We start from the raw sequence: 13,483 nt of genomic DNA, 5'->3' as shown, positions 1-13,483 counted from the left end.
TTTTCATAATCCTGCCTACCACCCTTGTATTACATTATCTTCCCTTCTTTTCCTTCTTTTTGTTTTCCTTTTTTTTAAGGGCAGAAGTCTTCACCGTGTTTACACACATGCAAGTTCGACCCACCACTTCTACACTCAGTGCTAAGATGCAAGTTCAGTTGCATTAATACCGTCACGTCTTCGAGTGTATTCACATTTCCCAGGTATCGTATTACTGCTTCACGGTTCCACAGTATCATTCTGTCAACTTTTAGCATGTCTGATATACTTTTGTTTCCCCTGCAGCATTCTTTAAATGGTCCCTGGTCTCCGGTTCTTTCTACAGCTTATTTCTGTGCAGTAAGTCCTTTTTGCCAATGTTCACCATTTTCGGTTTCCTACATTCTAATACCTTATTCATCATCCACTGTTTTCTTTCTCATAGTGATCGAGTCAGCGCTCACGTTGCCCTTGATAAATAAGTCCTTCAGCTAGCAGGACCTTATCTAAGCGTCCTTTCACCAGTAAGCTTTTTTTGCTCGTTACTATCATGTTTCACTTGCACAATGCTTTACACTGAGCACCCTTTTTATAATGTAGTTTTCTGCATGTCACACATTCGTCACAATTTTTATTTTGTTTTTTCATCACAATTTTATATTTCTGTTTTTAGTGGTTCACCAGTCTTTCGCTTCCTTATTTTTCACGGCTTTCTTCATTGTTCTCTGTTGATCATTGCTATGAGTTGGAAGCTCACAGGAATTGTCACACTTTTGGCTATGGACCTTGCATCTTGTACATTGTTTATGTTCACTGGCTATCATGTGATTTATCAATGATGAGATTTTCTCAAATTGCATTTTTATTTGTTTTTCACAGCGGCCCCTGAAGAAGGGTTTATCTTAAATCCCGAAATGCATTGGGCAGATTTTCATAAATTGATGTACATTTTTTCAATGTGTGATTCATTTATGTACCATTACCCACAAGTGTGATAGAGTCTTCTTTGTACTTTGTATGCACAATTCAAATTCTGTCGCTGATTGATGATTATAAAAGCCTTTTGTTTAGTCACTGGTTGAATCATTTGAATAGAAACATTTTTTCAATTATCGCTTTACTTTTTGTACGTTTGTGAAAAATTGGTTGCTATCTTTATTCTTTCCATTTTTGCTGTGCACTCAGTACACTGGTGGCAGTCCACCAGATGTTCAGTTGTTCTTCCGCAGGTTGGCTACCTGGTCTCTGAGTTGCACGCTATTCTTATGCTTACATTCATGATTAATGACGATTGTGTCTAACATTAGGAGTGCGCTAACTACCTTATACTTTTTATATACCATCAGAGTTAGCCACAGTGAAATGAAAGGAACCTGTGGCCAGAAACTGCAATACTGACATGAGTTTCACAATTGGTGTGATAGATGTAGGATAAGCGATGTGAGGAAGGAGGTTAGGCTCCAACTGATGACATAAATCCAATATTGTCCGGTGATTCAAACAATATTTCTGGATAGCATGTCTTTCGTTCATGGTCTGCAAATCTGGAAATGGGCAGTACAATGGAGGCTGCTCTTTCCTCTCTCTTCAAGGGCACCAATGTGAGTAGTAAAAATAAATTTGTAAAATGGATCACAGTGTCCAGAGTAACAAATATGAAGATTAAGCCATGAAGCACATCACCATTGTCTACTGTCAAAGATCCACCAATAATCCCCAATGTGGCCTTCATATGTCTGTAACCAAACTTTGCACATCATCAATTCAGAAAAGTTAAATTTGCACTATGTAAAGGTTTTCATGACATTTCATATCAAATACCGCCAACCGCAGTGTACAGTGCAACACGTACATTATGCCTTTATGCACAGTTACACACTACACAGATGATGTTTTGTGCTAGACATGACATGTTAAGGTTTTTTTTCTAATTTAAACGTTAGGCCTCATTTGTAGTGATGGTGATTCACATAACAGTCTCATTTACTGTATTTCCAAACGCTAAATTCGTGGATGCTTGATCTCACATATAGGGCATTTAGGACAAATGCCACTGATAGAAGTCAACCGTGTGGTTGCCACCATGGTGGACACAGCCATAGGGTAACGTTGGTGATGGTCGTGGTCCAATCACTCTGTGTCTACGCTGATGACCGCGTACATGGCGTACATGTACGCTATGGTTTGAAAAATACTCACTTGCCTCCTGACACTACTGCTATCAACACCTTCTCCACTTTAGCCACTTTTTGCCACCTCTTGAATCAATCATGCTCTGCCAAGCAGGTGATAGGATCCATTCCTTCTCTCCACAGGAGCTGGAGACCCTGGTTGAAGAGGTCCTTCCCCTGTATGGCCAGCTCTATAGCTAATCAGAGGAACAGTTAACTATCTCAAATACAGTTTTCTACTCTGTTCAACGTCTTCCTTTAAATTCCAATAGGTCACTGTGTGCTTTTGAGTCCCAGAGTTTAACCATATTGTGTTGTTTGATGAAATGGAGTGGTCCCTACATAGAACAATCATGTGATGGATTATGAGGCATTGTACTTTGTGGAATGGACATCAGCATTGTAATGTGTGATAATCTCTATGTTCTACTTATGCTACATGCATTGTTATATGAATGTCTACATTTCATTGTACCTATAATGATTTCCCCCATCACATCAGGGTGTATGTGCCAAGATATGGCTTTAGACCATGAGCTGTGTCTGTATACTGTTAGGAGCTTTTGAGAATGATGTTAGCCCTGTGAGCAGTCTCACAAATCACTCAGCTCACATCAGGGATAGCAAAACTGTTGTAAGGGGGGTATCTATAAGTCACTGACCCACACAACCTTATGGTCACATATTAGATGGGCAGAAGATTAACTTTTCTTAATTGAATTGCTGGAAATGTGTGGCTCATGTGGGATCAGTATGCACACCCTGCAGAGAGCAAGGCCTGACAATGAGTTGTGGGCAGTCTTGGCCATGGCCCAGGCTGGGGCAGAGATACTATGGCAAGACAACTGATGCACAGAGTAATCTCCCCGTAGACCTGCGGATCCATGGACGTTCCCAATATGAGTTTTCTTTGCCGCTAGTACCCCTTATAGCTGTTTTATGGACTATATTTGGTCCTGATCAGAGTTGAGGTGAGTCAGCAGATGACCAAAAGAGTGCATATTCATGTTTTAGTAGTGCATTTTCACATATATTGTATTGACTCTTGATGAATGTTTGTGCTAGGTGTCAACAAAATGTGTATCAACCATACAGATATCCTAAAACGTCCAGTTACAATCTGTTTCTACATCTATTGCATCCATACAGTTTAATGTCCATCTAAAGAAAGCCATTTGGAGAGCCATCGCCCAGAAGGTCTGGACCCTGGGGGTCTACTACTGGCATAGTGCCCACTGCAGGAAGAGGTGGGAAGACCTAAGGAGCTGGACCCTGAAGATTGTGGAGGTCCAGCTGGGGAAGTCCTCCTAATGAGGAAGGGACGCCCGCTGGACCATGACCCCCACGGTGGCCCGCATGCTTACGGATTCCTAATTAGAGCTTAATGGGCAGTTGAGTGCCTAACAGCAGCTACAATGAGGTTAGTCCTGGCCAGAGTCATACATGTTACTTTGCCAACTTTGAGTGTTACAGGTAGGCATTTCCAGAACAATATTGGTGGTGGTCCATGTGCCACACACAAGATGAGTCATTGTTTGTGTAGGTCTGGTAGTAGGTACCTGCTGCTATGCTGTGCATATTGTCTTTCTGATCAGGAACATAGCAGAGTCCTGTCCACATCCGATTTTCTTTTTTGAGCAGACATCTGGCTGAGTGAAGTATCTGGATGAGTGAAGTGAGTAATCATCTCATGTTGTTAACCGCAGTGGCAGTACCAACTACTCAGCATAGGGCAGGCACACCGGAGTTGGATCTGTTCGGCCCTGTGACTGCGGAAGATGTACGAAGTGTGCTGGGGAAATTAAAGAGTGGCTCCCCTAAAGACCCTGTCCCGATGCGATTTCTAAAACAGGCTGCACCGACAATTGTGGCCCCAGTGACCGAGTTGATTAATCTATCTCTGGCACAGGGAGTGGTGCCATCGGGATGGAAAGGAGCGGTCGTCAAGGCCCTCCTGAAGAAGCCGAGCCTTGACCCGACGGATCTGGCTAATTTTAGGCCGATTTCACTGCTCCCGGGTATAAGCAAGATTGCGGAAAGACTGGTTAACCACCAGCTTTCTAACTTTTTGGAGACTAATGGCTGGCTACGGGATTCCCAGACGGGATTCCGCCCTGGACAGGGGACTGACACTGCCCTGCTAGCCGTGGTGGAAGAAGCCAGGTGCATTCTGGATTCAGGAGGGTCAGTGGCAGTGATCCTCCTGGACCTGAGTGCGGCTTTTGATACCGTAAACCACCAGGTACTACTCGAACGGCTGGAAGGGCTGGGTGTCACAGGACTGGCTTTGAGATGGCTTGCCTCCTTTTTAGGTGGACGGTCATTTGAAGTGTGGGAGGGAAGTGGGAAGTCACCCTCCTTTGCCCTCCAGTGTGGGGTCCCTCAGGGCTCGTCGCTGAGCCCTACCCTATTTAATGTATATATGGCCCCACTGGAGGATGTGGTGTCTCCGTTCGGCTTTAACATCATCAGCTACGCGGATGACACGCAGTTGGTTGTGGGGCTCTCCCAATTAGAGAAGCAACCGGCGATACTTCATTCCTGTTTGGAGGAAGTGTTTAGGTGGATGACGACCTCATCCCTTAAACTGAATGGGTCAAAGACGGAGCTCATGATCTTAGGCCATACATCTTTTGCTCTGTCTCCCAGCAGTTGGCCTGACTGCATGGGGGTTCCTCCCAGCCCAAAAAAAGAGATCAGGAGCCTGGGGGTGTGGCTGGAGCAGGATCTGACATTTAGAACACACGCCAAAAAGACCGCTGGTGTATGCTTTGGTATGCTCCGGTCAGCCCGCAAGATTCTGCCACTCCTCCCAGACACTTCCCGTAAATTACTGATACAGGGGCTCATCATCTCAAGGCTGGATTACAGCAATGCAATCCTCCTGGGCGCGCCGAAATCTACGTTCAAGAAGCTGCAGCAGGTGCAAAATGCTGCAGCCAGACTGCTGACAAATGTCCCCAGAAGGCAATCCGCCAAACCGGCTCTAAAGACGCTGCACTGGCTCCCGGTGCGTGAAAGAGTAACCTTCAAAGCTCTCTGCATGGCACAGAAGAGTCTGCAGGGGAAGGGGCCTGCAATCTTGAGGAACATGATCCAACCCTATAAAGCAGCAAGGGCCCTCCGTTCGGATCATAAATTCCTCTTAAAGTCTCCTACAGTAAGACGAGCCCGTACGGGAGGAAGAAGGTTCTCGGTGAACACGGCCGCTGCGTGGAACGCGCTTCCACTTGTTTTGCGAGCTGAGATTTGTACTCGGCGTTTCCGCAAACTTCTGAAAACCTATCTCTTCCCAGACTAGCGTGTCACGTGTTAGCCTCTGTTGGTCCTTCGATTGGCGCTGGGATGCTCAAGGGTAACCGTGCGCGTTATAAAACTCCAATAATAATAATAATAATAATAATGTTGTTAGTTGTTCTGGGTGACAACTGAACTACACTATCCCCTTGTTTTCCTTTTGTGAGTAGTGATGTTTCCTCCCTACTGTCTCTCATGTGATGTGGCCCTTTTACATGTTAGATGATGGAGTGCACTGTTCATGCAGTGACTGTACAACGGTTTTCATTGGCAAGTACTGGTAATACTGTGACATGAGTGTGCAAACATCGTTGGTGCCATCTGCATTAGTGCCTACATGTTGGCCAATAACATAATATGTGTTTTTGTAAAGTGCACGTTCACCCCTAATGGGGTATCTGGCGCTGAATAACAGATGTTACCCAACTCAATGGTACTCATTTTATTGACCTTCAGATGGATGAAAAGCTGAGTGGACCCGCCGGTATTTTTGAACCTGTGACCATGAGGTCGAACATAGGCCCCTGCAGTGGATGCACTAGTCCACTGAGCCACCAGACCCGGCTTTGACAGTTGATGGTTCATCTGCAATAGTATTTCAAAACAATTATTCACTAACTGGTGACATGCATAAGGGAGTAAGATGTACAACTGTAGATATCATATGTGAGTGTCTGTACACTAATCTGTACAAGGCAATCTGAGTTTGCAATACCAAAGAGTGCTGTGATATGCCATCCCATTGGGACTCTAGGGATCCTATAGCTTAGATTTTCAGGTACACCACAAACTTCAAAGGTGTATTGGCTTGTAGGTATACATTATATGAATGGCGTTATGACCTGTACCAATCAGGAATGGGGATTGTGGATGTTCATATGAAGTCTTGTGCTCTGTGAATTCTGAGTATCTTTCTCTCAAATGTTTGGACCTCAATATTTTAAGGCAACTTTATAAGCTGCATATGATACATAGCTAAACTACTTCTGTACAACTGCCATTAGACTTTTCAGTTAATGGGCATATGATGTAATTTGGAAGTCAAAGTCACTTCAGTGTGCAATGAGCATTTGCATGTGACATGATGGCTGTCACAACACTAATTGATGGTATATTAGTGTTTTGCTTGATCTTCATGGCATCATGATGTATTATGAGGAATAGATAGATCTGTTGAACTCTCTGCCTTGTGTGAGCATTGTGTAAATCTTTAAATTGTATCCATCCTATTTGGTATAATTGTACAATGGTATACTACAAGTGCCAAAGCATGCAAGGTGATCAACTATCCTAGTATGGACATAAGGATGGAGTTTAGAAAACTCCATAACTGGAACCAGCCATTTGCAGGTTAGGTAGCCTGCATATATGTGCTCATGCTAAATTTGAAGCCTATAGAGTGAACCATGAAGCTGTGTGATACATGCAGTTTATCAATGTTTTCTGTTGGTTTGTGATAGTCAGGGGTGGAAACGCAGTTGCACTAAACTCATGTTACATTTCATTTCAGATACATCCAGGGCAAGCAAAAGAGAAGGGGCCAATGACATTGGGGAACAGCTTCTGACAGTGGTTCTGGGCATGATACATCAGACACTGAGAGACCCAGTGACCAGGAGGGTGTGGGGAGTGCCGTGGTGGACAGTAGCTCAATTTCATCATCATAAGAGTCATCCTCTGGTGTACACTGCTGAAGGGTGCTGGATGCCACAGGATCAGTACCACCTTCATCCTTGTCCACCATCACCAGTTCCATTACCACCCTCTCTGTTGCACCCCCAACAAGTTATCCAGGCCTGCTCCTCTCCTTTTCTTCAAGCACTTCAGTCTCTGCCCCTGTTACCTCCGCTGCCGTGAGTGAGGAGGCTATTGATCTTCTGAGAACAGTCTCTGTGGGTCAGAATGCAGTCCTGAATGCCATCAAGGAGAAAGGAAAGCAGCTGCCACTGATGGTGGCCTACCTAGAAGGCATTCACAATGTAATGTCTTGCCAGAGAGGTCTTTTAAGGCTCTGGCCTCCAACCTAAAGGCATCCTTCCACCCATCTCAACCTTCCATCCCAGCTCCTGCCTCTTTCCCATCAAAATTCCCTATTCCAATTCCTCTCCCAAGCACACGCACACTTAAGCAAGCACACACTTCATCAGACACAAGCCCCACACACAAACACAAAACATATAAAAAAGCAAACATGCACTCACTCACACCCTCACCATACCCACCACACTAGCATACCTCCAGGCACCACACCAACAGGCACAGATCCCTCCATACCCACATGTAGATACTCAGGCAACACACCAACAGGCTCAGATCCCACCACAACCACATGTAGACACACAGACACCACATCAACAGGTACAGACACTTCTACACCAACATGCATAATTTGAGACACCACACCAACATGCACAGATCCCTCCACAGCCACATGCATACCCTTAAACACCACACCAACATGCACAGATACCTCCACACTCACAATTATACCCCCAGACATCACAGCAACAGGCACAGAACCCTGCACAACACCGAGCATGTCCATATCCATAGAAGCAAAAAACGCAAACACTCAGTCACCCACACAACAGACACAAGCACAATGCACAGTTCCAACAGCACACACAGTTCACACTTCCACTCCCCCTTACTCTACCTCTCCCTCTACCTCCCAAACCCAAACTCAACTCCATCCCGAACATTCTACCTGTTTTCCCCGTGAAGATGTGTTGTTTGCCCTTAGTACTGTGAAACCAGAGCCCACCCCTCCCAAAGTCCCAAAAACCTCTCCCAAAGCCCAACCCATCCAATCCACATGCCACTCCACCCCTGAGATACCGGCCCCCACCCAACTTCTCGCAAGAAATGCGCATGCGCGGGCGTCCGCGCATGCACATTTGTCAGAAGAAGTTGGAAATGAGGAAGAGGGAGCGCCGGAGACGCCGCGCTTCAGGTAAGTCTCTTTAATTTTTATTTATTTTACATGCGGGTATGATTTAAAAGGAGGGCGGGCGGGAGGTGGGTGGCACGTAGTGGGGCTACGCGGAGCGCGTAGTGTGCGTAGATTTGGGCACACTACGTGCTGCTTCACGTAGCCGCACTACGCCCACTACGCCCACCCTTATGGACATGTGCCCATTTTCCTGTGTGTACCTTACATCTACCGTATCAAGATGTGTGATAAATGCTGCTAGTGCTGTGTTTGCTGTCATGACTTGCACGTACACATTACCTACACATGCATGAGCCTTGGTTATGTTATTGGTTGTCCCTGATATACTTCAATTTACATGTCCTGTGCACATTGAGGTTTTCAGGCATGTTCAAAATGTACTGTACCCCAGGTCCCTAGCTGTTCAGGCTTCCCCCTGATAGAGGCACACCTATTCTGCAGAAACTGTTTCCATTGTGCCCTAGAATGCTTCACACTCTGCTTTTTCGTAATCCTATTTACTGACATGTGGGTAATGGGTGAGCTTCCAATACCAAGTTGTAGCAGAGAAGGTGTATTTCACTTTAATGACACATCCGTAGATATGTAGCTTTGACATCAAAACAGGACCAGTGATCTATGCAACGTGAGTGTGTCACAGAGATTAATAGGTGTAATATTGAAGAGGAGGTGCTGTTGTGTGACACAATTTAATGCACACATCACTATCACTGATTATGAGTTGTAAACACATGTCCATTTGTGTACAGTGTTCCCGTGCAGTATTAGTAATTTGACCAAGAAGGGCATTACCAGTTGTATTTGGGATATACATGTAAACCAATCCCAAACAGGGTCCCAAAAATATGTTTGTCCAAAGGATCCTCACACCCATGCCTGGTACATGGCTGGGCATCATTTTGCTGAGGAGTCTATGGAAACAGGGTATGACTTGCCATTGGTTTCGTCCACGATGGTACAGTGTGGGCTTTGAATGTGATCAAGCAGGTACAGCAGCAGCAGGACGTGTACGCTCGACTCCATGGCAGCACAGGACATGTAGAGGTGAATTTCAGCCTTCCCTCGCTTTTTTCGTCTGCTCAGATATGGTGGTTGAACTGCCATGGTCACGCTGTTTGTAAGACAACTTGGAACTGAGCTGGCAGTTACACTGGCGGTCCCAGCCTCCAATAGTCTCATTGGCCTATTCTGATGCCACAGCGGTCCGATTTGCCTGGTGGTGGGACTGCGGCAGTCTTTTGTCTATGTAACAGCATGTCTCGTAATACGGTGGTCAGACCGCCAGTGGTCGATCCGACGCCATGGCAGTTTTGGTATCACCAAACTCATAATCAGGCCCTTAGTGCAGATTGTTGGAGGTATCTCAATATTCTTTGATTGAAATGGTAGTAACACCCTTGTATGGGTGTGCATGGGAACATTTTAAAAATGGTTTGAAGTTTTTGTTGGAAGTAGGTATTAGTTTTAATTTTAATGTGGTTTGAGTTCATACTAATTTGCTGATTTATTTATTCAGTAATAGGGCATATATAAAAGGGATATTTGTGTTGAAATATATGAGTGAATAGTTTGAGACACAGCTTGGAGGTCCATCCATCATCCAGGTTTGACAATTGCTTAGTTTAATAAGTAATCTTCTCTTTTTCTTTTTATAAAAGCTTTTCTTCCAATGTAGCCACAGGTTTCATGAATACTTGTATCCTCTTATGTTGACATCCATATAGTCATTAATTGCTTATACAGTTCCAGCCTCTGTTGGCATACAAATCCATTCAAAATTGTGTGCCCGAATCCCGCCGAGCAGCTTTGTGCAGCCAGAAGACATTTAATGTATAAGCAATTAATGACTATATGGATGTGAGCATAAGAGGATACAGGTCTTCACGAGAAAAAATATACTATAATTGGTCCTCGAAAACAAGGTGGGAAAATGATCCACTAACTGACTGATCATCAAACTAATACCAGTCGACACAGGCGCCATTACATCACAAGTTCTGAAGAAGTCAATCAATCAATCAAATACTTTATTCGACAACTTAATGTCATAAAAGTGAACAAATCGATCAATCATATAATACAGTTAAAAAATTAGAAGTACAGGATATCATCTACCAACTCATGGAGAATTACTAAACAGATTAAAACAAAAATTCAAGATAAAAACATACAAAAAAATATTAGGGATCAAAACTGCCATAACTTTTCCTATAATTCATCTTGTATGGTTAGTGCTTTTCTGGGCATATATAAATAGTGCAAAATACAACTAAGTTTAGGAAACAAGATTTCACGTTACCTTTCCCATGATACATAAAGTGCTTAGTGCATAGTGCAAAAGACGCATACAGAATAAAGTGCAAACATATCAATCAAAGCGATCATAGGGTATGCCGAAGGTAACCCTTTGAGCAGAAGTGCATCAAAAAACGTGCTATGTGCAAATAGGCCAGGCTCAGAAGTTTGGGGTGAACAGCTAAATACACAATATATTATTATATTTCTAAAAATGATCCTTCAGTCGAACTTACAAATACGCACAGCTATATTTACATTATATCATTTAAAAATCTAAACAATCAGATATCGGGAGTCTGTTTCTCTCCTTTTTGGACCGCATAGCTGCGACCAAACAGCTGGCAATATTAAAAATATCCCATGGTGAACTTAATGACTGGAGATAAAGTAGTGCTGGTCTAACCTGCAGAAAACCCTTCCCTTTCAGAATTGGGATTAAATACGTATTCCGAATAATGGAATAAAAGGGACAAACCATCATAAAATGAAGGGTATTCTGGGTAGAGAAATTGTCACACTTACAGGGGTTGAATACTCTGGATTACACCACTCCTGGAAATCACCTAATAAAAATGGAACTAAGTTAAAGCGAAACCTGGTTAAAAGCCAACGATGGTAGGGAATATTAACCATTATCAAATAGGGTTCAATACAAATATTTGTTTTCGTTAAAAAATGAGCCCTTACAAGAGGTTTCTGCAACTCTAGTTCCTCCCGTTCTGCAGACAACAAGTTCTTAAAATTATGTTTCACCCAAAGAACATCCTCCTTCCGTATCTTTTCAGGGGCTTCAAATAACTCAGGCCGCCCCAATTTAATTAGCCCGCTTTTAACATAGGTCAACCACTTGATTTTGTTGGAGTTGTCCAACTGTGCACAGTCACTTAGGATCTTATGGTTCAAAGTCAATTCAGGGTTTAACCACACTTTGAGCCAGCAGAGCAACGGAGCTAGGCTCAAGGTGTCTGAGATGTAACCAATCCCAAGTCCCTGATGTATGGAGAAGACTGGCGTAGATTGTGGAACTGATAAAAGGCTACGTAAAAATTTATTTTCGGCTATTTGAATGCCTGGTTGTTCTTTGATGCCCCATATAGAGGAACCGTAGGTCGCAATCGCGACGCACTTTGCGCTATATATTTTCAATATGCTCTTAATTGGTCTTGCCCCCAAGCGTTTAGCAAACCCCATTAATCCTATATCAGAACGTGTAATGGAATTCTTTTTAATTTTCTGCTGCGGGGTCCAGGAAAACTTCTCATCAAAGACTACCCCTAAATAAGTAAAAGAGGAGACCGAGGTCACCTCTTGACCATTACAATGAAAAAGGTGGGGTCTTCTTGTTTTACTACCGATTGACAGGATATGGGACTTGCTATTATTCACGACTAGGTCTAGCGACTGCATGTAGGCCCCAAAATCATCTAAAAGCCACTGAAGAGCAACCGCTGTGCGTGCTATAAGGACTGCGTCATCCGCGTATAGGAGAACCGGGATAGAACAGTTTCCTACTCGCGGAATATCCAAAGTCGCTGTTTAAAGGGATCTATCTATATCATTAATATATAAGGTAAAAAGAACAGGTGCCAAAATACACCCTTGCCGAACACCACGAGCAGATCTAAAGGAACTTGTGCATTTACCATCCCGTGAAATTCTGACCGAGGCAGAAAGATCTTGATGAAGATCGGCCAGAAAATACACTAAGGGAGGATCAAGACCTTTTTCCAGCAGGATGGTCCACAGCTTTGACCTGTTAACCAGGTCAAAGGCTGAGGATAAGTCCATAAATGCCATCCTTATACAGCCTTCCTTAGAAACGGTATATTTGCTGATTAATAATGACAAATTAAGGCACTGGTCAATGGTACTTCTGCGTTTTCTAAACCCATATTGTAAATCAGAAATAATATTCATCTCAGTGGCCCAATCTGAGATTTTCATTAAAATTACTTTACCTAAAATCTTCACAGAAGAATCGATCAAGGATATAGGTCTGTAGCACCGCGGGTCCCCTTTCTGACCCTTCTTGAAAATTGGAATAATAGTTGAAGAGGACCACGATGCAGGGAACCCTGGGGAGCCAGAGACATTAAAAACATTAGCCAGGATCTTCGCCCAAAATTTAGGTTCACTTTTCAATAGATCAGCTGGAACAGAATCAGGGCCAGGGGCCTTATCACTAATAGTTTCCCTTATAGCTTTCTCAACTTCGTCTTCACAGAACACAAGTGGAGCTCGGGGTTGAGTAAGTGATAAGCTAGGGAGCAGGTCCGGGTTCTCAGGGGAGGCATATATTGCCTTAAAATGAGACAGCCATTGGGCCTCAGTAATATGGCAGTCCTGAGTCTCATTTTCCGAACAGGAAAAAAAGGAGTATTAATGATTCCCCAGAATTTTGAGCTGTCCCTAATTACATCTACTGATAGCAATGCATGCCACGCCTCGGCCTTAATCTCAGATTTCCGCTTGTAGATTGCGGATCTGCGTACACAGTATAAGATGGCAATCAAGACCCTATCTCGGGGTTTAATTTTCAATGCATCATTTAAAAGGCGATGGGCGTGTGAGCAGTTACTGTCAAACCACTTTGGACCATGTACCACTCTCGGTTTATGCTTAACTGTAAGATCACTGGCAATTTGATTACAAATACCCTTGAAAGCTCTAAGAATGGCGTCTTTTGTGCTCAAGGGATTGACACAAGTTAAAAAGTTCCCCTCGCACTTCTTACAAAGTTCATTAAAAAAGATGTCCGGAATCACGTTGGGCCACCTAAGTCGTC

The sequence above is a fragment of the Triturus cristatus genome, chromosome 10 (genome assembly GCF_964204655.1).
Source record: "Triturus cristatus chromosome 10, aTriCri1.1, whole genome shotgun sequence".
Taxonomy (NCBI): Eukaryota; Metazoa; Chordata; class Amphibia; order Caudata; family Salamandridae; genus Triturus; species Triturus cristatus.
This window is presented reverse-complemented; position numbering follows the sequence as displayed.